Below are 22701 nucleotides of genomic sequence, written 5' to 3'. Positions count from 1 at the left end.
TGACAGCCTCTCCAGCCCCACGCGCTGTAGTAGGAGCTCTGCTGCCTCCCCTCCTCTCTCTCTTTTTCTCTCTCTCTCTCGTTTTGCTAAACCTGTCCGCTCTCATCACGTCAGCGCCGGGCAAAATGGTGATGCCTCAACTCTTGGCAAAGTGAATTAAAAGAGACGCAAAAGAAGCAGTTAACCGCTTCATCAAAGGATAATCCTACAGAACTGGAGGCAGATTCATGACTACAGTTCAAGTCTGAGATAAAACCTGGAGATTTCAATACTTGATCTTTAAAAAACATGCATTTCTAATAAGAAACCAATGAAAGAAAGTTAAATAAACTTGATTATTTTTCATATTCAAAACAACACATGATCTGTTCTTATCAGATCATGTGTTACAGCATTTTTTAGAGTCTGTTGTAAATCACATTGTGGCTTCTACATTCATTTTTAATTAAATTCATTTCTTTAGCTTATATTTGTCACTTGAAAAATGAGGTTTTTCTCTTATTAAAGGGGCAGTGTTTTGCATTTTCATTTTGCATTTTATAGCACAATCAACTATAATCCTATAGAATTGGAACAAGTAACTATTATTTCCTTCAGTTGTTATAAAAAGGCTCTATATAGCCTATTTATATATATATATATATATATATATATATATATATATATATATATATATATATATATATATATATATATATATACACATATATATATATGTATATATATATATATATATATATATATATATATATATATATACATATATATATATATACTATATATTATATATATATATATATATATATATATATCTATATATATATATATATATTATATATATATATATATATATTCACAGAAATTGTCCTTCCTGATTTAACGCCTTGAAATTGGATCTCTCTCTTTAAGAAACTCCTGCTCTTTCTGAAACTCCGCCTTCAGGAAGTCATCACAACATGGCCCCTCTGTAGACCCTTTAAGGTTTTCACTGACAATAGCTGATATGAGCTCAGCTGCTTCTCCGTTCCACCAGCTGTTTGCCAATTGCTGCTGGCTAGTCTGAAGGAGCCGAGTGGAGCTGGAGGGAGTCGCAGGGCCTAGGAGCTTTATTTTCCCCGTAGACAACCAAACTATTGTGCTGCTTTAGTATAGTGTTCATTAGATAAATCTATAACAGAAATATTCATAATGTAACTTGATGTTTTGCTTATTTTCTGGCATGTCATTTTGCATTTAAAATGTAAATACAGTTTTTCATATATATATATTTTCATATCTAACACTCCTACTTAATTTTTTGTGTCATTATAATTATTTCCAGTTCTACCTCCCGTCTCGCTGAAATGTCTTCCTGTGCTTTAGAAACTCGCGGTGAATCTCCACACGAGCCCACTACACTGAACAACATCTATTTTCGGAGCTTTATTTTCCTCAAGCAAAACAGCTGCACTTATTATGTGCAACACAACACAAATCCAACAGCCGCGCTGCAGCGTGCAATTAGAGCACCATGACGATTATACAATTCCGTTATTCAGCTTCGAGATAACCGGAAGGCCTTTCCGCGGAGCGAGCGCCGCCACAACGAGGCCAGATACTGTTACAGTGACGTGGTCTTTGTGCTGCAGCGCTGAAAGCGGGTCGTCATGAGCCGGGCCGCTTCTCAGTGTTGCTGAACTCTGGTTCGGATTCGTGTCTGCAGGTTGAGCTGAAGAAGTAGAAGCCGGTGTCAGAGTGTGAGACGGCTCACTGCTGCCATCTCGTGGCATTTTAACTGTACTGCGTCATAAAATGCCGGGTCACTTCAACTTGGACACACGGGAACCACATGAGGCACAACATCATATATATACATAAATAGATATAAATGTTTAGATTTCATCCTTTAAAACTTTAATGCTTTGATACAAGGAATAGGCTCAGCTATTTTTATACAACTGCAAGCTGGAAACGTACTTCCTCTTTTTCCAGGAAACCTGCTCTTCCTGTCTCATTTCTGTCTCTGACTATGATTTCTTATGATTAGATAGCTTTAATTATACTTATTTTTTCTAAGTTTGCAGGAGACAAAAACAACACACACAACCAGATTTATTTTTTTGCAGTCTGGGTCTACTGTTGGGTCTGGATGTCACTTGTGTGACTAATTTTAAAGGAACTTTATTTATTGTTAACTTATGTGTGTGTGTGTGTGTGTGTGTGTGTGTGTGTGTGTGTGTGTGTGTGTGTGTGTGTGTGTGTGTGTGTGTGTGTGTGTGTGTGTGTGTGTGTGTGTGTGTGTGTGTGTGTGTAAGTTAATACAAAAAACAATAAAATTAAGACTGGTTGTTTTTTGTCTTTTATTTTTAAGTATGGAATAACATACAATGGAATATATTGTAAACTGCATTGTGAGTGAATATATTGCATTTCTTATATTCCTTCAACCATTTCGCATTTTGTTGAATTACGACCGCAAACGTAAACATATTTTATGTTTGGAAACATTTTATTAGACAACACAAAACTAGGATATGACGGACTTGGAAAGAAAACAGAAATGTTCCCCACTTACTTTACTGAAGAAAATGGGAAATTTCTGGCCTTTTCCTCTGTCCTGAATACAATCTCGTGGGATTGTATTCACAGTCCCCTTGTATGCAACGTAACCGTTACAAGGAATGGGTGAAATCTTTTGTCTCTAAAGCCAAGAGAGTCATACACCAAAAGACTTGGATTTTGTGAACAAAATATTTAGTTTGCATACTAAATATAATTTGGAGTTACATAATTAGCTTCTAGTTCCATTCCCATTTCTTCATATTTAGTCAGCAAGCTAAATATGTCTCTTCAAACTCAATGTTTAGTTTCAGGCTGAATAATTATTTAGCTGCTTAAGTATTTGCTTTCAAAACGAGATTTTTAGTTCGCAAAATAAATATTTAGCTTCAAACTGAATATCAATTCAGCAAGCCAAATATTTCACTTCTCACTGTACATTTAGCTTCAAATCAAATATTTAATTAGCAAGCTAAATGTTGAGCCTGAAATTTAATATTTAGTTAGCAACCTAAGTACCTTACTAATAAAATATTTAGTTTGAAGTGTTTGGCTACATTTAAGGACAAATGAGGCCCGCACAACCTTTTTTAAATCATTCTGAGAGATCCATGAATCTGGGACAGCATGTTGATGATGCCCTTCAGAGGAATCTGGAAAGCTGCGGGAGCCGGGCGACAGAAAGCGTAGGGGGAGAGTTAATGACGAGCGACAGATAATGCCAAACGCATGGCCACGTATGCTGGTAGCTCTGGGTCAGTGACGTGTTGAGCACTAGTGTGTGTGTGTGTGTGTGTGTGTGTGTGTGTGTGTGTGTGTGTGTGTGTGTGTGTGTGTGTGTGTGTTTTTATAGAGGCCTGCGTGAATTCGACATGTTTTCGTTCAGCAAAGTCGTTGGTAACCCAGGGTGAGACGCCCCTCACAGAGGCTGTTTGTTCCACTCCACTGCCTTTCTGTGTGTATTTATAAGGAGCGGTTGGTACTGAACGCCCTGCAAACAGTACCCATTTTGTTGGATACAGGTTTTTTCATGCCGTGTTTTAAAAGTAGAATGAAAAGATTGTAAGGTCAGGGCTCAACTACGGGTTTCGGATCATCCTGAGCAACAGTTTTGGTTTCCCTAAGGATTTTTCCATTGGTGAAGTCCACCTTTTTCAAGGCCCATATTTATATTTTTCCCTTATATCTTAACGAAGCTTTAAAAAAAATCCCTTATAAGCTTCAGAATTTGTTCATTAAAACTGAAAAACAAACAAACATGACCCTGATGCAGACTTCTGGGTCATTTGGTAAAAGGTTTTCTTTGGCAGCTGAACTTCCATTTCAGTTCCAAATCACTGCAGCATTTGAACAATGAGACTTTAAAAACGAAATAAATAGCTGTTTCGGTGCTTTGTCTGCAACAATGCTCAGCTTAAGAATCACAGTTTTCAGTTAAAACTGCATAAGCTGTGAAATTGTCCTTCTTAAAATCAGGAGGGAGTGTTTTCAGAGCTGGATTTTAAGGTAAAAGTTTCCAAATCATTTTATTGATTTAGAAACTTGGATCCCATTTTTGAATCTACTATTAGTGGCAGCATGTGGAAGTAGCTCTGCTACATTAGTCCTCATTGGTTCTTCTTGTAGACTTTTGTTTGGTTGAGGCATTGAATGAATGGACAACTATTCTCTGTGATTTTGATGCTTGTTTCTCCTTGAATTTGGCATCATTTGGATGCTAAATGTATTTGCGAGTGCAGTACATGGTTACAACCATTGCACTTTCCAAAAGTGACATCCATTTAGGTTAACCCAGGCTCGACAATGGTATAAAATGCCTACAGCAAGAATAAATCGACAAAGTTTTTTAGACGCAATTACACGCGTGAATGTGTTTGTCCACTGAAAATATCGCTATAAATAACTGATGTTTTTATTGGTCGTGATGGGAAGTTTCTCTGTTCTAATGCTTTTTATTTATTTAAGTGATGCATTTCATTCAGTCCGTCAAAAGTCACCATTTTCAATGAGCGTTCTGTGTTAACACCCAAACGCTTCCACCAAGGCTTTGAAACAAAAAAAAGATTCTTGCTGTGAAACCGAGACGCCTCTGTGCCGTCACAGGCCGGGTTCACATTCATAAGCTGAATAACAGCAGTGTTGATTCTTCAACAGGCCAAACAGCTGAGCAGGCCTTTAAAGGCATAAAATGATGAGCACTCGTATTCTTTAGCTATAGTTGCTGCAATTGCCAGCTAGCATCTCGACAGACTATCACCAAGTGAAGCTAGCTAAAGTTCACCCATATAAACAAACTTTCTGCTACACTTGATTTTTGGGGTTTTCGAAAGTCGCAATTCAAATTCCAAAAAATAAATGCTTGGAATATTTAATTCCGTAGGTAATGCATTTTTGTGAATTTCACTTTCTAAAATGAGTGGCAAGTTGTTGTTTTTTTCATCTTTTACATGTACTTTTATGTACATGGACTCATTTTCTTTCCTCCAATGGATGTTAAAGTTCACGCTTAAAACCCTCACTCTTGTTTTTGAAATAACGGCACCCAAGCTAAGAAATTTCCAAAAAAGGTTCACAAAAGCATCTGAGACGCAAGCAACACACAACGATGCGTTAACAAGGCATGAGCTAGCCATTTATTGTTTAGAGGAAGTTAACATGGTTAACTGTATTCAAAGTCATACAATACACCTCTTAAGCTCTGTGAGAGGCTCCTCCCCGTGTCTCAGGGTGAAAAGCTGCGAGGAATATAGATACAGTATATTTTATTGGCAAGTAGATATGTTTTAGCAAGTACATTCTCTTCTACTTGGTGTTCATGTACAATATACATGTCAAAAAATATAGTTTGTTTGCTTCGGGATCCTGCTTTCGTTTTTTTCTTTTTCTTCCTTTTTTTTTGTTCAGGATGTTCATGACGAAGGAATTCACATTTAGCTGTTACTCGTTCTTAAGATGGCGCCGGAGCTAGAAGAGCAGCCATTTTACACAAATACGCGTTATGCATAGAAGGCACCTCTACGCATTAAAATTGCTTTCATGATTCATGGAGAAGAGCAATCATCTGGGAAGGAAAGGAAAAAAAAAAAAAAAAAAAAAAAAAAAAAAAAAAAGCATCTGAGAACACAAGCACACCACGGAAAAACAAAGACAAAAAAAATAAAGAAAGCAAGCGATTTAGAAGAGACCAGACGAGAACAGAGTCATCCTCCTCTCAAGGAGAAATCTGCATACAGTACCACACCACAGAGCGTCTCCACCAGAGGAAGGACTTCGATCAGAATAATCAAGAACACTTTGAAGCAGGAGAGATCCGCGCTGGGAGAACTTCATGATTCCTACAGTAAAAGAGAAGCTGGTCGGCCCTGATTCAGTGGTTGTATAAAAAAAAACAACAAAAAAAAAACAAAGTGTCTCTAAAGGCAAAGAGCACAGCAACTTCCACTTCATTCCCCTGCCTCCCTGCCCCGACCCTCCTGTGAGAGATTCAGAGTTAGAACTGTTACAGTAAGTAGAACCACAACACTGCAGTTTCTCAGGGCAGAAAGCGAGAGGAGCAACGCTTAAGTTACGTGTTTAAGTGAGAGTAAAGATTGCTCTGCATAAGTGCAGCTGATTGTGGTGTTTGACATTAATAATAAAAAAAAGTTTAAAAATCCCTCCATTTCATAATTTTGTTTTAAAAAAATGGTATCGGTTAAAAAATATAAAAAAAAGAGAGATGCTGATTAGTCTTGTCAACCTGACGTATGAAACTAGCCCGAAAATAAATCCAGCACTTAACTTCCTCTTGAAACCACTTCTTGTTTTTAGCCCCGTTCAGAGCCACAGCCCCTCCATCTATCTCATTCAGTCGGTTTGTAGCCGTCAGCTACATTTTAGTACAGCTACCTGATAAAATATATATTAATTGATAAGATAAAATTTGAAAACGTTGGTGCAGAAGTGCTGCAAAGCTTATGTGTCTTTTAGATGCATTTTAGTTCAATGTCGCCCCAAATGTGCCTACAGTGATATTAGGGTTGCTGCTGAGGCGCCATTTTCCGTTTAAAATTAATATGGCGTCATGGTTTCCACCCAGGAAGGTGAGCACTACAGAGGACCTAAGAGAGAACGCTGGGATATCTTAAACCGCTGACCCTCTTAGGATGTTCTATCTCCATTTCTGCCAGTGTCTGGATACATGTACTAACAAGGTGAGCGGTGGGCTCAGGACACTGCCCTGTGGAACACCAAAATTAAGGAGAAGCCACATTTTTCTTTTTTACGTGTCAGTATATGTTGGTTGGAAAATCCACAAAATTCTACAGAACACGACTAAATTCTGGATTCAGCAGTTTGAGTAGGTTTTGATGACAATGCAAAAGAAAAAAAATTAGATCCAACTGTCTAACTGAATGCAAAAGCCTTGAAAAAGTAAATTGGTTCTTTTCACAAAATGTCAAACATTTTCTTTAAACGTTAGTTGAAATAACTTTCCTAAAAAGCTGTATGGATGCATGTGTGTGCGTGTGTGTGTGCGTGTGTGTGTGCATAAACCACATCAATGACCAATGTTGCGTCTTAGAAGCTGAGAGATGTGCGATTGTTTCGTTAAACAGTAATTCTCAAACTTAAGTACACGTGGTGTTTGTAAAAAGGCAATGGTACACAACAGGCATTTGTCTTCAATCATGAAAAATAAAAGTAAAGAAATGCACTTAAAAGAAAACAACAACAAAATGAGGAATTAAAAAGAAAAAGGAAAGAAAAAACTGTGGCAGCCATGAACGTGTGACGATGCCAGCAGGTGAAACAGACAACAGATTCCCCTGAAATCTCAGTATGTCAACATACTGTGTGTGGCAGAAATACAGGCCGCCGTGGTGACTCCTCCCCTACAAAGCAGAATTAGACCATTTATAAAAGCTAATTCAAGACTGAAACTGCTCTGCTGCTCAACAAAAAGCGCGGCGTTAAGGATACCCGGCTTCAGCTAAGGAATGGTTAATATACAGACTGAATTCCACTGAAAGAATATTAAGTCTATGTAAACTAGAAGACAGAAAAAAAAAAAAAGAGATTATTTACACTCTAAAGTTGAGTTTGAGTGCATTTCAGGTGGTTCAATACCTGGAAAAATAACCCAAAAACAAAACCCTCATTTTAGAAGTCACTGGGTTATAAATCTAAATTAATATGCAATCATTTTATTAATTACAAACATTAATGGATGGTAATTTTGCCCTACAATGCAGAAACCGTCGGGGAGTTTTCCTGTGTTGAAGGCAAACCGGTTCACATAATGGAGCTGAGAAAATAACCAATGAAAATAAGAAATCACTTGTGGGTTTGGCACGGGCCTGTTCTGAGAAACTCCTCACATTTTTTCTTCTAAATACTCTACCTCAACTTTGGTTAATAAAGAAAAAAAACAAAAACAAAACATAAATATACAGAAGATGAGCAAAGGTTAACTGTGTATCCCCCCCCCCTTTTGATTCCCCCAAGGCTTGAGCTGGACCGGAGCTGGGCTTTAAGCAGGTGACGCGTTTGGCTTCTCAAAGGCTCCTCTGACGATCACAGTGGTTTAGAGTTCAACTTGACGGAAAATGGTCGAGTAGAAAGCGCGACAAGATTATGAGCCCGCCGTCTGGTTCTCCCTCAGGTTTTAGTTTGGTTGTCGTGTGTCCCCCCCCCCCCCTCCCCTTATCGCTCCCGCCCCTCCACCAACTCAACCCCACCTCCTATTGTTCCGCATGGTCAAGTCTCAGGCGTCAAGGTGTAGCTGGCGAAAAACTGTCAGGTATCAGGATCCTGGAAGGGAAAACATAATTTTTCTTAAAAACTGGTTTGAATACAAGATGGAATATTTTAATAAGGTCACTTCTTGGAGATGTCATCTGGTGATCTGCCTTCTTCAGATGTCTGCCGTTTCTTATTTGGAGGCACTGCATTTTGTTGAAAATTGCAGCATGGATTTTATTTTATTGACTTTGAACTTTTTATGAATCGCGTCATTTTTGCATTGACCAACTAAATGTTGTAACTTTTGTTGAGAACTCGGTTAGCAAAAACCAAAGCCGGGAATTTAACCAGATCATGTCGATGATTTAATTATGAACATTTTTAAGGTACGTAAATTTTTTTTTACAACGCAATTAATCGCATGGTTTGATTTATTTTATTGTTTTAAATGCAAGGACTTTCTGGCCGGAACCTTCATATTCGCACAATTCTGGTACGCCCGCAAATCTGACGCACAAATTTCAACACTTGACACACACACACAAAAAAAACATCAATAAAAATATGAGTGAAATATATACAGTCCTGTAAGACAAGTTAAACCTGTGATCATCATATTTAAAGCCAACCTTTCAAAATGAATTAAGACGTCTTTGGACTTACAGTTTAATATTCATGTATCTAAAATTAAAGTATATGTGGACACCATGAATTAATAATTCTATTTTTTGAATTGATGACCTCTGTTGGATTGAGTTAGGAGTTTACATATTTATTGTAATTATACTGTAGAAATCAGTTTCACTTTGACACGAAGGAATATATTATATTTTTTTTTTTTTTTGCAAAAAAAAAAGACAAATAGTTCATTCTGTTGATTATGATTGATTTATAAAGGCAATAAGAATGGCAAATCATCCAGGGTTGAAATTTCTTACAGAATTAATATAGGAATATAATGCAGGGATGTGACCATATGCAGGAGTTACCTGGACCTGATGAAGAGTCCTGGAATTAAAGGTGAGTCTCATCTAAGGTCTTCTGCTGTTGCATCAGACCCACATTCTCATAAACTCTGGAGCTGTCGTCCCTCATCCTGACCACACCAACACCGTTCAGTGAGAAACAACATCAGTTTAGAAATATTGAAATCAGGATTACTCACTCTGTGCAGACGGGAGTCGGATGGGGGAGCAGAGGGGTAAGGGCTCTGCTCTCCGCCGGACGGTCGGACAATGAGTATTGATTTGGTGTACTCGCGTCCTTTGATCTTGCTTTTCTGCGGACGGAGAAGAGAGAACACGGATCATTACAGCAAACAGCCGGGCGGTTGGAGACGAAGCCGTGACGCGACTTGCTGCACACCAGCTCCTCCTCGATGCGCCCCTGCAGTGTTCGATGTAGTGCTGCACGGCCATGTAGATGAACCGTACTGCGCCTCGGTCTGCACCATCCCTGAGCGCTGGGAGCGAACCATCTGGATGGTCTTCGGCACATCGATGTCGCAGTCCACCCCTGTGGTGGGGAGGAACACTTCAGATGACGACGGCTCACACAAATCTGGTTTTACAGGTTTTTGGGTCTTTGTATCATGAATGAACCACACAACTTTTTTCTTTTTTCAATGCAAACCTCTTAAACTACGTTTCCCCAACTACTTATTGTTTTTTGGTTCTTTTACCTGTGTTTTCTAATGTATGAATGTTTGTATTTTTTTATTTGTTTATGGAAGTATAGATGGAAATTGTCAAGTTGTTAAATTTGGTAGATTTACAACAAATTGTAAGTTCATTAGTATGCAATAAATAAAATATAAGACATTTCTAGGTTGCTACTGTACTCTCTTTTTTTTCTTTAGTAGCCGTGTTACAGACAGTTTTGAAAATCATTTTCCAAACAGTATTTGTGATGCTACCAGCATGCAACTAATTAGAAATTTACAATAGTTTGTGTAAATTTCTGCTGTTACAACATGGACCCCTTGCTGCCTATTATGTAAAATAAAAAACTGCACCCTCTGACCTTTTGAAGTCAGAGGGTGGCAGGCTATATTCAGGCGTGCTCATTAGTCCAGAAATTACGGTAGGTGATGTCAGCGGATAATATCACACAATTATAGGTTGATAAAAAATGAAGGAAATCCCAACTGGTTCCCTTTAAATCTGTATTAATCATCTTTGTCATTATGCTGTAGAAATCAGTTATTTTTATATGACGAGGTCAAATAAAAACATATTATAATATATTCCAATAACAGTAAATGGATGGAAAATTATTTGCTGAATAATATGTTGTACATTATTACATTTTATATATAAGGAATGTCATTGTCCAATGAAGCAGTACATAAGAACTTAATTCGTTCTTATTCTGTTGTTTTTAACAGCAGAATGATGTTAAATTTAGCAGATGAAAGCATAAACAAATTTTATTTATTATTATTTTTTAGAAATTAAATACAAATGCATGAAGTTTGTCCTCAGTCGGCTTCATACCGAGGCTCGCTCTAGACTTTACCTCACGTAGCACGAACTGCACTTCACACTTGAGCTAAAGATTACAATGTTTATTGGGCCGTTAAGCGTATGCTGCGTTTGTGAGTTTGAAAGCACACTTCTTACCCTTTAATTTCCAAGTGAACCACAGAATTTCTGTGGGCTGAAAAGACGTGCCGTTCCCCTTTACCCTGCTGCAAAACACTAGAGGGGGGATCTACCTCAAAATGTTGGGCTAGAGCTTAAAAAAAAAAAAAAAAAGTGGCAACGAACTCCGCTGGATTCAGCGTTAGTTTGTTGCAAGACTCGGTGGGGGGAGGGTTTAACATTTTGCTCACTACTGTGTTTTATTTGATTTAAGCAGCATTCAGCTTCTATATGCTGCACAAATCTTTCACAAAACTGCAAAACCACAGAGATTCTTTAAACAAGGATCTGATTAGAGCTGCCTTTGATTAGTAGTAAATAGAGAATTTATCAACACATTTTGTGTACTGGCTTTATGATTTTGATGATGACATTGGACAAAATGTAATGTTTTACTGCTTGTTTCACAGTTGGTGACTTTACCATGTTTTATAATGTAAAGCTGAACAATGCTGAAATGTTCTATACAAATAAACTTGACTTAAAATACTAGAACATGTAATTTTTCTCATTTTTTTTCAGAATTAACTGCTTTATAATGTTACACAAAAAATATATATAACTAAATGACTCCAAAAGATTTATTCAAGAATCTCATACCTGTTTGATGTTGCTTGAACAGGTAATGCTTTTCTAAATCACGTTTTTTTAGTTCACTTTTGAATCATTTTTGTATCCTTACAAAAAATATTCTCACCTTTTTCTCTGATCACATCTATCAGGATGTCGATCACTATAAACGTTCCTGTCCGTCGATCCCCCTGCACTAATGGATGGATGGGAAAACCAAAGTCTGAGTTTAAAGTTGTTCTGTATTAAACTCCAGTATGTAATTTTTGCAAAAAACATGCTTTTCTTTTTTATATATTTGCTAAAACCGTCATCATGACAATGATGCAGATAATCTGTGTACAGACCAATCTCATCCACCTCCTCTACTTTTGCCATCTGAAGAAATGCAACGCTCCAGACAAAAACAGCCAATCAGAGCCAGGAGGCGGGTCTTAGCGCTGTCACTGATAAAGAAAAAGCATTTATCCACCATCATCGGTGGCTATGCCAGATAGCCTACCATTCATAGGCTCGTTGGTAGGCTATGAACAGTAGCCTACCAACTAGGTCTAGTGCTAAGACCTGCCTCCTGGCTCTGATTGGTTTTTTCTCGGAGCAGTGGAGAAGGCTGACAGTTTTAAGAAATATGTAAAATATTTTTAGAAACATTATGTACTGCTGCTTTAAGTCAGTGATTTTTTTATTTATTTTGTGTAGATCTGTGAGTACCTGCAGTGTACTGTTATGGGTCCAGCATCCAAAATGCTCTCCTGTTTCAGGTTGACTTCCTCCAAGAAGTCCACACGCCGCCCGGGTCAGCGGGGACACCGTGGTCAGGCCAGGTTTCTGAAGTGGTACTGCCACACTGTGCGTTCTGTGTTACCCTGAAGCAAGTTTGGGATCACAAGTATAATGTTTTTCCAGTCAGAAATGTGACGCTGTCCATTGTCTGAAACTTTTAAATTTCCAAATCCTCATGGTGCTGCTCCGACAACCCTTCTTGACGGGCAGACAGGCAACTCACCTGACCAACTTCGGACAGCTTCAGTTCTCTGAGGATGAAGTCGTGAGCTTTTGTCTCCTTGACGTTGCGAACGCGCATTGCGCCGTATTCCTTTAGAGCTGACATCTCGGGCCAGTACTTTACGCACTTGCTCTGTGGAGATAATTCCATTGTTTTAAAGTCTGATTTAAATCTGACCAGCTGGATTTAAAGGGCCACCGCTAAAAGACGGCTAACACAACAAACCAATCTAATTCCAGGAATCTTACCTTCCCTCGTTCCACCTCTTTGGTGGTCATCACAATGACCCTAGAGTTCTCCTGAAACACCATCCTCCAGAAGTCACTGATGGTGTTCTGCAAACAACCCTGAGTGGCGATGTAGCTCTTCTTGGGCTTGGCGTTGTTGCACTTGGAGTCCGCCTCCGGCTGCAAGCACACATTCAGGCCAAGAAACACAAATCAACTAGCAAGGAAAGAAACTAATTCTCTGGATTAAAATGTTTTTGATGCAATATCCTAAGCATTAAGGGGGTATCATTATGAGATTTCCATGCTCATAGTTCCATTTTACAGCACCATCAAGGAACAATGTTAACATGAGCTGTTATTTGTAATTAACGCCTTGAATTGAGGGCTCTGTCTTTTTTAAATTTACTGCTCTTTCTGACACTCTGCCTTCAGGAAGTCATCACAACATGGCTCCTCTATTAACCCTTTAACAACATTTTTACCAGCGCTGCACTGAGAAGTAGCTCCTATAATGAGCTCAGGTGATGGGAAGTTCCAGCAGGTGTTTGCCAATTGCTGTATGAAGGAGCTAAGCAGTGTGTGTGTGTGTGTGTGTGTGTGTGTGTGTGTGTGTGTGTGTGTGTGTTGTGTGTGTGTGTGTGTGTGTGGTGTGTGTGTGTGTGTGTGTGTGTGCGCGTGTACATGTGTGTGTGGTTGGGGAGGGCGACTGCTCTGAAACTTGGAAACTGCAGCTCTGAGGAGGCGATGCACCTTCTGCTCCCCCGAGAGTTTAAGAGTTTTGTACAGCTGAATTGTTACCAGGGGAGATTCAAGGATTTCTCAAACATGCATGTAAGAATCAAGGCAATACCTCATCTATGTTTTTTATGGGGGAATAACATTACAACATGGTGTAAAGCAAAAAATATTTTTTTATCAATTTTACATAATCCTGCCCCTTTAAAGTTTTTTTTTTTAACTAACAGAAAAAGTCATAATAATTAACAGCAATAAAGGCTTGAAAACATTGCCTGTGTGAGTTACTAAGCTTTTCAGTCACGTCCTAAATAACTTCTGGTGTTACAAACAAAACTGGACAGAAAAGACTACCATGATGATGTTGGCGTTGATGTAGTCGGAGCCGGCCTCGCTCGGGTCGCCATCGTTCAGCACAAAGCGAGAGTGGTCGACTGTCGGCGCAAACAAAAAAACAAACCGCTTTGCACAAAACCCGACTCAAGTCGTTTTATGTCTAAAGAGCTGTGTGCGATACTCACAAGGCAAAATGTTCTTGTATCTGTTCTTGTTTTTATTTTTGGTCGCTGACCCTCTTTGCGGCTGTAGAGCAGCTTGCACTCCTGTTGCTGCAGAGTCTGAACGGGAGAAAAACAAGCAGACAGAATGATGTCACTGTGATTGTTTTTTTGTTTTGTTTGTTTCTTAATAGGCCCTGAGATGGACTGATGGGGGCTTGGATGTCTCTCAAAACTACTTGCAGTGCTAGTTTGTTTTTATTTATTCATTTGTCCGTCCATCCATCAACTACTGTTGACTAAAACAACATTTTGTATTATTTGGTTTGGGACGAGAAAAAGAAAGATGAATTCTAAGAAAAAAAGGGACAAATTTCCAAAAAACGTAAAATTTGACTATCTTCTGTGGATGGTGCACACTGAAGTGTGCGCTGATGTCATATTCTTATGAAAATTGTACTATTTCCCCATTACTCCAGCTGTGTGGTAATAGGCTTTATGTTAGTCTTTTTGTATTAAAAAAAGTTAAAGGTTCACAAGAAATTTGAATGAGTTTTAAAAAAATACAATTAAAATAACTGTCGAATCCACACTCAGATAATAATAATGGTTTTGAGACAATTTCCAGGTATTATATTGATAATAGCAAAATTATCACCCTCTCTAAAACCAATAAATTTGAATTTAAAGTAGGAAAAAAAAACACTTCACTGAACTGGAAGATGTTTTAAATATCCAAAATAAAAACATGGAAACCAAAAACAATAAAATAAAGACAACCAAAAGTAAAAATTAAATGGATTATGATACAACTGCACATCAAAAAATATTAAATCATCAGAATGGAAATTTAATTAAAATTTAATTGAGCTCATTTTAATTTGTCGTGTGGATTGCGACAGGTTTGGTGGCAACAAAATACTAAAACTTTTGTACTTTATTATTAAATATTTGTTAGGAAGATTTGTGTCAAACTAATCATTTGGTCGTGGGAAAGTAACTGCCCCACGACTCTCATTATGCACATCTATAAACATACGTTTAATATTGAAGAAGAAATATTAAACACATTTCTACTTCTATTATTTGTTCTGTAAACTGCAACATTATATTTTTTTACCTCAAATTCTTCCCAGAAGCCTTGCTTGACCTTGTCCGTGGCCTCTGCTAGCTTGCTCAGCTCCCGAACTCGACTTTCAATCTCAGCTGCGTTAATGCGGGTCGTGTTCAGCGGCTGCAGGAGGACGGACAGGTTAGCTTCCTACTGAGCAGAAATTGCCTTCCTGAATTGAAAACAGCAGACCTGCTTCAGCTGGAGGACGGTGCCAAGAGTTTCCACCATGGGGTTTTTTTTGTAGTGCTCCACCAGGTCTGTGAGGGAGTCAAACTTCTCTCCTCCCCCCACGTCGTACTTCAGGTCACCCTGGGGAAGAAGGCACGTGTTAAGTTTGTGCAGGTAAATGTGACTTTATTGTAGCGTCATACTGGAAGGAGTTGGCCTCTCTCACCTGGCAGCGGATCATGACGTGAGTGACTTTGGGTTTGCCATCGTTGGTGTCCGTTTTGTCGTCTCCGTGCGGACCGACAGAACAAAATCCCGGGTGGCTCTGGCTCTCCCTCACCAGGAAGCTGCCGTTCTTGCCTTTCTCCGTCAGCAGCTTCTCTGCGTCGCGGCCTGACAGATGTCCGTGGAACCATCTGGGTGAAGAAGAAAAAAAACAACCTGGCAATAAATCAAGAGTACCACAAAAACTAAAACATATGGCAGTCCAAAAGGATTAAAGTATAGCAGTAAAATAAAAATAAAAAAAAACTTTGTTAAATTAACATAAATATGCTTGATGCATCACCTCATCAAGCATATATCCTCAATGCCATTTTAATATATATATTAGCCTGCAATCTGCTGTGTGTCTTCCTTACATTTCCATGGCATAAGAAGATATTTGTTCCATGATGCTAGCAAAGCCAGGCTCCAATGAGTGTTTTTGATTGGTCAAAAAAACCTCAGCACCATTAGCCCTGTGGCTCTCACACAAAGCACATCACACTATGACCTCATCTCAAGAACGCAGTTATCTACACCTGAAAGTGAAACCGATGGCATGACCTACATTCTGATTATTCTGCCGATGATTAACTCTACCCTAGACAGCTACTGCATTGAAACACGGGTGGGTGGGTGGGTGGGATAAATAAACGTTCTGCCCTGAAGCTGTGGCTATATATTTAATGCCAAAGCCTTAATCCCAATAAAACACACACACTGTTTAAACATCAAAAATATATATTGATATCAAAGATGTAATGGGACTTAATTTTCCACAAAACCCACTTTGCTTCCTCTGATTCAGACCAGTGTATTCATTGAGTTGAATACATCACAATATGGGTAACAATTGTAACAACTGCATTAGCATAATTTTTTCATTGCGCTACTATTGGTGCATTTTCTTTGTATTGAGAAATCGAATGTTGAAAGTTTTGACTGGGAAAATTGGAACTCACCAAGAAAACCCGACTTTAGTATCCAATATGGCCGCCAAGTTTATAGCATGTAAATAAAGTTGCTTCTATCGCATTAAACCAGTGGTACGTATAAGTCTGGAAAATATTATGAAGCCTTTGTGCTTGAATGCATTAAATGGAGAGAAATACATTATAAACCTATAAAACAAAGTCCAATGACTTTACAAGAAAAATGTACGTTTTATTCTCCAAACTAAACTCTCCTCACTTGGTTTAATCTGGAAACTGTCAGAATTTGGACATGACGTAACAAAATACTTTTATGTGTATGCCTGAAAGGAAATATTCAAGTGACATTACCACATCATCATCAGAGCTCAATGATGAGGATGTCTGACAACATCCTTCGCTCACCTCTCTGATGTTGGGTCGGCACAGTTGAGCGGATACTTGAGCTCGATAACGTCTCCATTTTTCTCCTTCAGTTGCCCGTGATGCTCCATGTAATACTGCACCAGCTCAGCTAGCGTGGCAAACTTCTCCCCGCCATACAGGTCATAGTAGTCTCCTGTGTTTTGGATCTTAATGTGGGTGACGGCTCCATTTCGCCTAAAGAGCGGAGGGGGGGGAATTTTCAGAAAATGTCAAGTTTGCAATCAAATCAAAACAGTTTACAACCAAGAGAGCAATTTTTATTCAAAAACAAGTAAAGCCAACAGTTACGAGGGGAAAATGCCTGAAACAAAAAATATGAAAACACTAATTCTTTAATTTGCCTTGTAGATGTTTTCAGTCTTGTAGATGTACAGAAAACAAGATAAGATAAAGAACAGGGTTAATATTTTAAAACATCAGAGACAACCTTTGAGTGTGTCTGTGGAGATCAATTAGGGACGCATCAATAAATTCACCCCAATTTTCTTCACTTTGGATGTTTTCACAGCTGATAGCGGCTCAATTAGAGACCAAAACTGTGACATGTTGTACAATTTTAGCAGCAGTTGTAGATCTTTTCCACACTGGGCTGTGACAAACCAACCAAAACCACTAATAATAAAAAATAAATAAATAAAAACTGTTCACTTCCTAGCCTATAGAGGCGCTGCACCAAGAACCACTGAAGGAAACTACACAAAAACCTCTGAAGTAGACACTGAGCAGAACTTCCTTCTTCACAAGATGTTAACAGATTTTAGTGGTTGAAGGATTTCCCTTTTGTCTTTGGTAGAAGAAAACGAGTCATTTCTCCCGCTAGTGTTAGACTTTGTTTTGGTTGAACCGGATTCACCAGGGGACAGAACAAGATGTGGATTAAAGTGGGCTGTGTCGATCCATTAAGCTCCATTAAAAAACACAAACAAACAAAAAAAAAAAAACAGGGAATCAGCAGTTTAGGATTTTTAAATATCAGCAATGGGCCAGAAAACTGCAATTGGTGCACTGAAACTATGAACTAATGTTTTCTTATTTAATCCAGGACTCTCTTATACCAACTGTACATATTGAAAGTGCAAATAAATAAGATTGTAGATGGGTGGCAGCATTTTGTGACTAACAAAAAAAAAAAAACAAAGAAAAGAAAAAAAAAGCATGTCTCTTCTTCCTTATTCAACCCAACAGATTACATAAACTTAGTCATTGCAGGCGACCACTGCTCTCTGAGAAAATAGAAAAAGAGAACTTGTGGCAGGTCAGTTACCAACGTCTAACTGTTGCCAGCTTACTGGTGACTGTGGGAGTTAAGAGACGAGACATGCTGGTTTGAACCAGCAGCGACTGGTTCTCCTTTGTGTCCACCAGGCGAGCGGGACTTGTTTTGTCTCCACAGGAAGTAAAACACGGAGAAAGATGAGAGAGCATACAGCTAAAATACGACCCTGCGACTAAAATAACATTGTCTCTGTCAGCTGCACTGACTTAATGATACTTCATCTGAAAAATGTACACCCTGTCAGACCAGAGATAAAAACCACGTTTCGTATAAGAAAAAAAACAAAAATGAATGACGCTTATTTTCCTGGCAATCATTCACTCGGTTTATTATAAATATCCTCGAATGATTCTACTGTCAATTTAGTTCTCTAAACACTTCTATGGGGACAGGGAGAGGCACACTAACATGCTATTGCTTTAAATCCACATTTCCAGAAAACACTGAGCTTTCATTTCAAGTCATGTTTGTGTCTGGCTTAAAGTCTAATATTTGTTCTCCTTTTAGGCCTGGATTGCTCCTGGTGAACCATCTGCTGCATGCTGCTCGACTAGCAGCTAACCGCCTCACTGTCAGGTTAATTTAGTGAAGCTAGTGTTGGGTGATATTGCTTTAAAAAAAAATCTAATAATTTTTACTAACTAATGATGCTATTAATGTTGATTAAAAAAATGACAAAATATTATTAATAATCCCTCCTGTGAGCTGTACATCAGAGCATTAGGGCCAGGCTGCGAGGATTTTAGCTGTACCACAAGAATGTAGTCGGGATATTGGCAAGATAAAGACGCAATATTGCAAGAAAAACGTCTCAAAATTACGAGAAAAATACAAATTTCTTTTATGAGAAAAAAAAAAAGCTTACATAGAGTCAGGAAATTATGTGACCAGCTCAGTTTCTGTGGCTATTTCTTCTAAATAGTTTGATGGTTTCAAACTACTGCTGCTGATAATTATCTAATGCTAATATGTTAAAAGACAAAGGAATTATATTTAGTTTTTTTTTTTTTTGTAAAATATATACTGAGGTAAAACTTCATAAAATTTCCAACATTAATCATCTTAAATTTTTGCTATTTTTTTTTTGTTATGGAGTTTGTGTACATTACGACTTTATTCTGGTAAAATTTCAAATTCATTCTCACAATATTACAATTTTGTTCTGGTAATATTAGGACTTTTTTCACAGATTTTTTTTAATTAATCCTACTCTGACCCGAAAATTTGATAACAGAGTTCCCCTAATTTCAAAGAACTAATAAATAGAACCTGTAAAACACTCTTGTCAAACAAGATGGCTGCCGTGGATGCGCTGACATCCCTTAGACCTGTGGAAATCCGAGGAGCGGATTTGCGAAAAAAAAAAAAAAGTCTCAAGTTTTTTTTTTTTACGATTTTGTTTTGGACAATCAATTTATTGCCCAAACCTACGTAAAGCACTTGTCTGCAAAACATTAAGCTTCTAAATTGCATATCTAATACTTTTAATCCCGAGTTTCTATTTACTGATGCAACTGTTTTCAGAAAATTCTATTTTGGGTGACGAAACTCTGATGGCGTTTCCTGCAGAGATTGCAATTATAATGTGAAGCATGTTCCCCTTTCATTCTGGACAAATCCAAGAGGAAGTTTGCCAATTTGCAATTTATTGCTTTGGACATCCCATCTTAATTCCAACTGTGTCCTGAGCCTCACGGCTTACCGTACTGAGAGGGTGAAGTCTCCTGGATTGCTTTTGCTGGGTCTGGCTAAAAAGCTCCCGTCCACTCCTCGGGTCAGCAGGAGGTTCTCCGCCTCCACGCCTGAGATGTTGGGGTGAAACCACCTAGAACATGGAGGAATGAGGATGAACCATGACTGGATTCAATGTTTAATGGGGAACTAATGCTGCTCTACATTATCATAGGCTGGCAGAGATGGATGCAAATTAATCAATAAATTAAAAACACATATTTCAACAGATGTGCAAATGGAACTTTATTAAGTGGAACTTTCTTTAATTGAAAAACATAAACTTCTAGTTTTTCTTGCTTTTGGAGCTGAAATTGATTTTATCATTATTATTGCTGATTGGTTTTCAAAATGTTAGCTGAAGAAACATTTTCCCAGCATTTTCTGTTCATCCATTCAGACCAAATATAAACGTATGCTGAGCAGAGATGATATTTTGCATGTGATGCTGACTCGGTGGTTTTCCCAGGACAGACTCAGTTTCTGACATGTCTCCCAGCGGACCCTGTGTGAGCAGAGGTCTGCGGCTCCAGACCAACCCGACTTACTCTGTCAAACGCATAACCTGGAGGAAGTCGTATTTTTAATCCTCTACCTTTCGCTCTTACTCAAATTTCACACATATTAAATTATTTCGTCACTTAATTGCCTCAAAGACACTTCACTCAGTGATTGTCTTGATGCAGATTATGTATCCAGATGATACAGGCTACTCTTAAATATATGCCCACTCATAGACTCATCAGCATCTATTTACTTAGTATTTTTGAACTTTTTGAATAAGAATGGATGAAAGGGAAATGCAAGTAGTAAACCCTTGAAAATAGTTACATGCAAATTTGCCTGTAACTATTTTCAGGGGTTTATCACACAGAGATTAAACTTAAACTGTCTTTTAAAATCTCACCCTCCCTTCCAAAACATTTTACATGCTTGCAAACGGCCCCCCAACCCCTCCTGTCATTAGCAACATTAGCTTAATGCTAATAGTAGTGATGTAAAATCTTACTTTGATGTGATATGATCGTATTCCTCAGTTATGGCACTTCATTTCTGATGACTAATTAAACGTGTTCCGTGCAAGTACCAGCTCTCCATATCTAAGCGTGTCGGGCTTTATTATATTTGTATATTTATTTTAATAGCAGTTTCAGAGATGTGACATCTGATATAATTACACACTACATGCACATCGAGTGAAAAGTTCATTTCGCCAATATACGTTTTTTCGTTTTCTTCCCCCCCACGGTGGAATGACACGCAGTTTCAGGAGTTGCTGAAAACGGGGTATAAAGTGTTGTTTACTGAACATGTTCAGAGTGGGCTTTTCAGGTGACCGTTAGCGCTGCCTCCCCCCCACCCCTGTGGCAACCCAACCAAAGTTAGCTGTTTCACTCTCTTCGCTTTTCTTCCAGAACCTTCATTACCCCCAACAAACCGAACCCAAACAGCTGAGGGCTGGTAAACGGAGCTGGCTCAGCTAACATTGTGACCAGACATTGTTTTCCAGACAGCAAACCCCCCTTATTTCTTCCCCCCCCCCCTCTTACCTCCGAGATGTCATTTTTTTCTTTTTTTTTCCGTTCCTTACTTCCTCGCTGGCACTTAGCGGTAGCGTCAACGAGCTGACGAACGTTTGCGACCGTTTCCGCTTCAGCTAGTCAATAAAGTGCTTCATCGGGCAACACCCGATCAGACCGGGCACGGAAAACTGGCTAGACATCCACATAAAATGACAGTAGCGTCCGCTGCAAAAAAGTCTCTAGGCCTCGGCCCTGAAGACTTCACAGCTAGTCGGCTGTTGGACGTCACCAAACATGCGACGCCACAAAAGGCTGCTCGGATTTCGTTACCGTGAGCGGCCGTTTTCTGAGAACCTTGATTAAAGTGAGCTTTTGTACAGACTCCGCCCGGGCCCTCCTCTTACCGGCAAACGGTATGATTGAAATGAAAGGCCCCAACAACCCTTACGTTGCGCATGCTCACTAAAATCCTCCTCATGTTATTTAGCTGCTGGAGAGACAGTTCATCAGAAAAAGTTAACTCAGAATGTGTCAGATCCAAGCAAACTACAATTGTCTTTAGGCGTTTTAAAGAAGCAGTTTCCCGCTGACTCTTGGACTCAAGCTTCTGTATGTTTATTTGTGTTTTTTGTTTTAGCATATTTGAAAAAACATAGTTGAAACCAGATATTACACTAAATCCAAATAAACCTTTTCCGTTTTTGGCACTTCACCAAGTATATGCCATAATGTGGGTAAATAAAGAAGATTCTATTCTTAAGAAGAACTTTATTTGTTGCACATTTTCAGCAATAAGGTAGTTCAAGGTAGAACTATAAAACTAAATGTTGGTTGTCCATGATGTCGTATGAACAGAAAAATACAGTCATAAAACACACAGTCCACAATCAGCGTTCAGCAAAGTACTATTGTTAAATTTTTTATTGATAATGTTTCAAAAGCAACTAAAAGCTGTGGAACAGGCAATACATTGCCATCTTGATGATAAATTGACAAAGATGTTATTTGTGTGGCCACTGTGAAAATTATCTGACCCCTTACAAATTGCTCTTTTTGGTCATGCTTAAATATCTCAGATAATTTAAGCATGATGTAAATACATTGTGTGACATTCATTTAATAATTCTTTCAAGAAACAAAAACAATCCAAAAAATTATCCTGCTCATCTGAGATAAAATGTTGTGAAATCACACCAGCCTGACATATAAAACAAACAAATAAAAAACACTTAAATAGAAGTCAGCATTTTTAAAGTCATTTGAGTTTTGATGATTATTCTTTTTACTTTTAAGAAAAGTGACATTTTGAATAAGAAAACACAAGA

At 38.4% G+C, this 22701-nt stretch overlaps 1 pseudogene; it reads right to left on the bottom strand.

Annotated features, from left to right (window-relative positions):
• Positions 1–9328: 9328 nt before the first annotated feature.
• On the bottom strand, positions 9329–21683 carry LOC129374103 (tyrosine-protein phosphatase non-receptor type 11-like; annotated as a pseudogene).
• Positions 21684–22701: the final 1018 nt, after the last annotated feature.

This window comes from Poeciliopsis prolifica, unplaced genomic scaffold (genome assembly GCF_027474105.1).
Source record: "Poeciliopsis prolifica strain line A6 unplaced genomic scaffold, Auburn_PproV2 SCAFFOLD035, whole genome shotgun sequence".
NCBI lineage: Eukaryota > Metazoa > Chordata > Actinopteri > Cyprinodontiformes > Poeciliidae > Poeciliopsis > Poeciliopsis prolifica.
The sequence above is the reverse complement of the archived record's forward strand: the minus strand, read 5'-3'. Positions and strand labels throughout refer to the sequence as shown.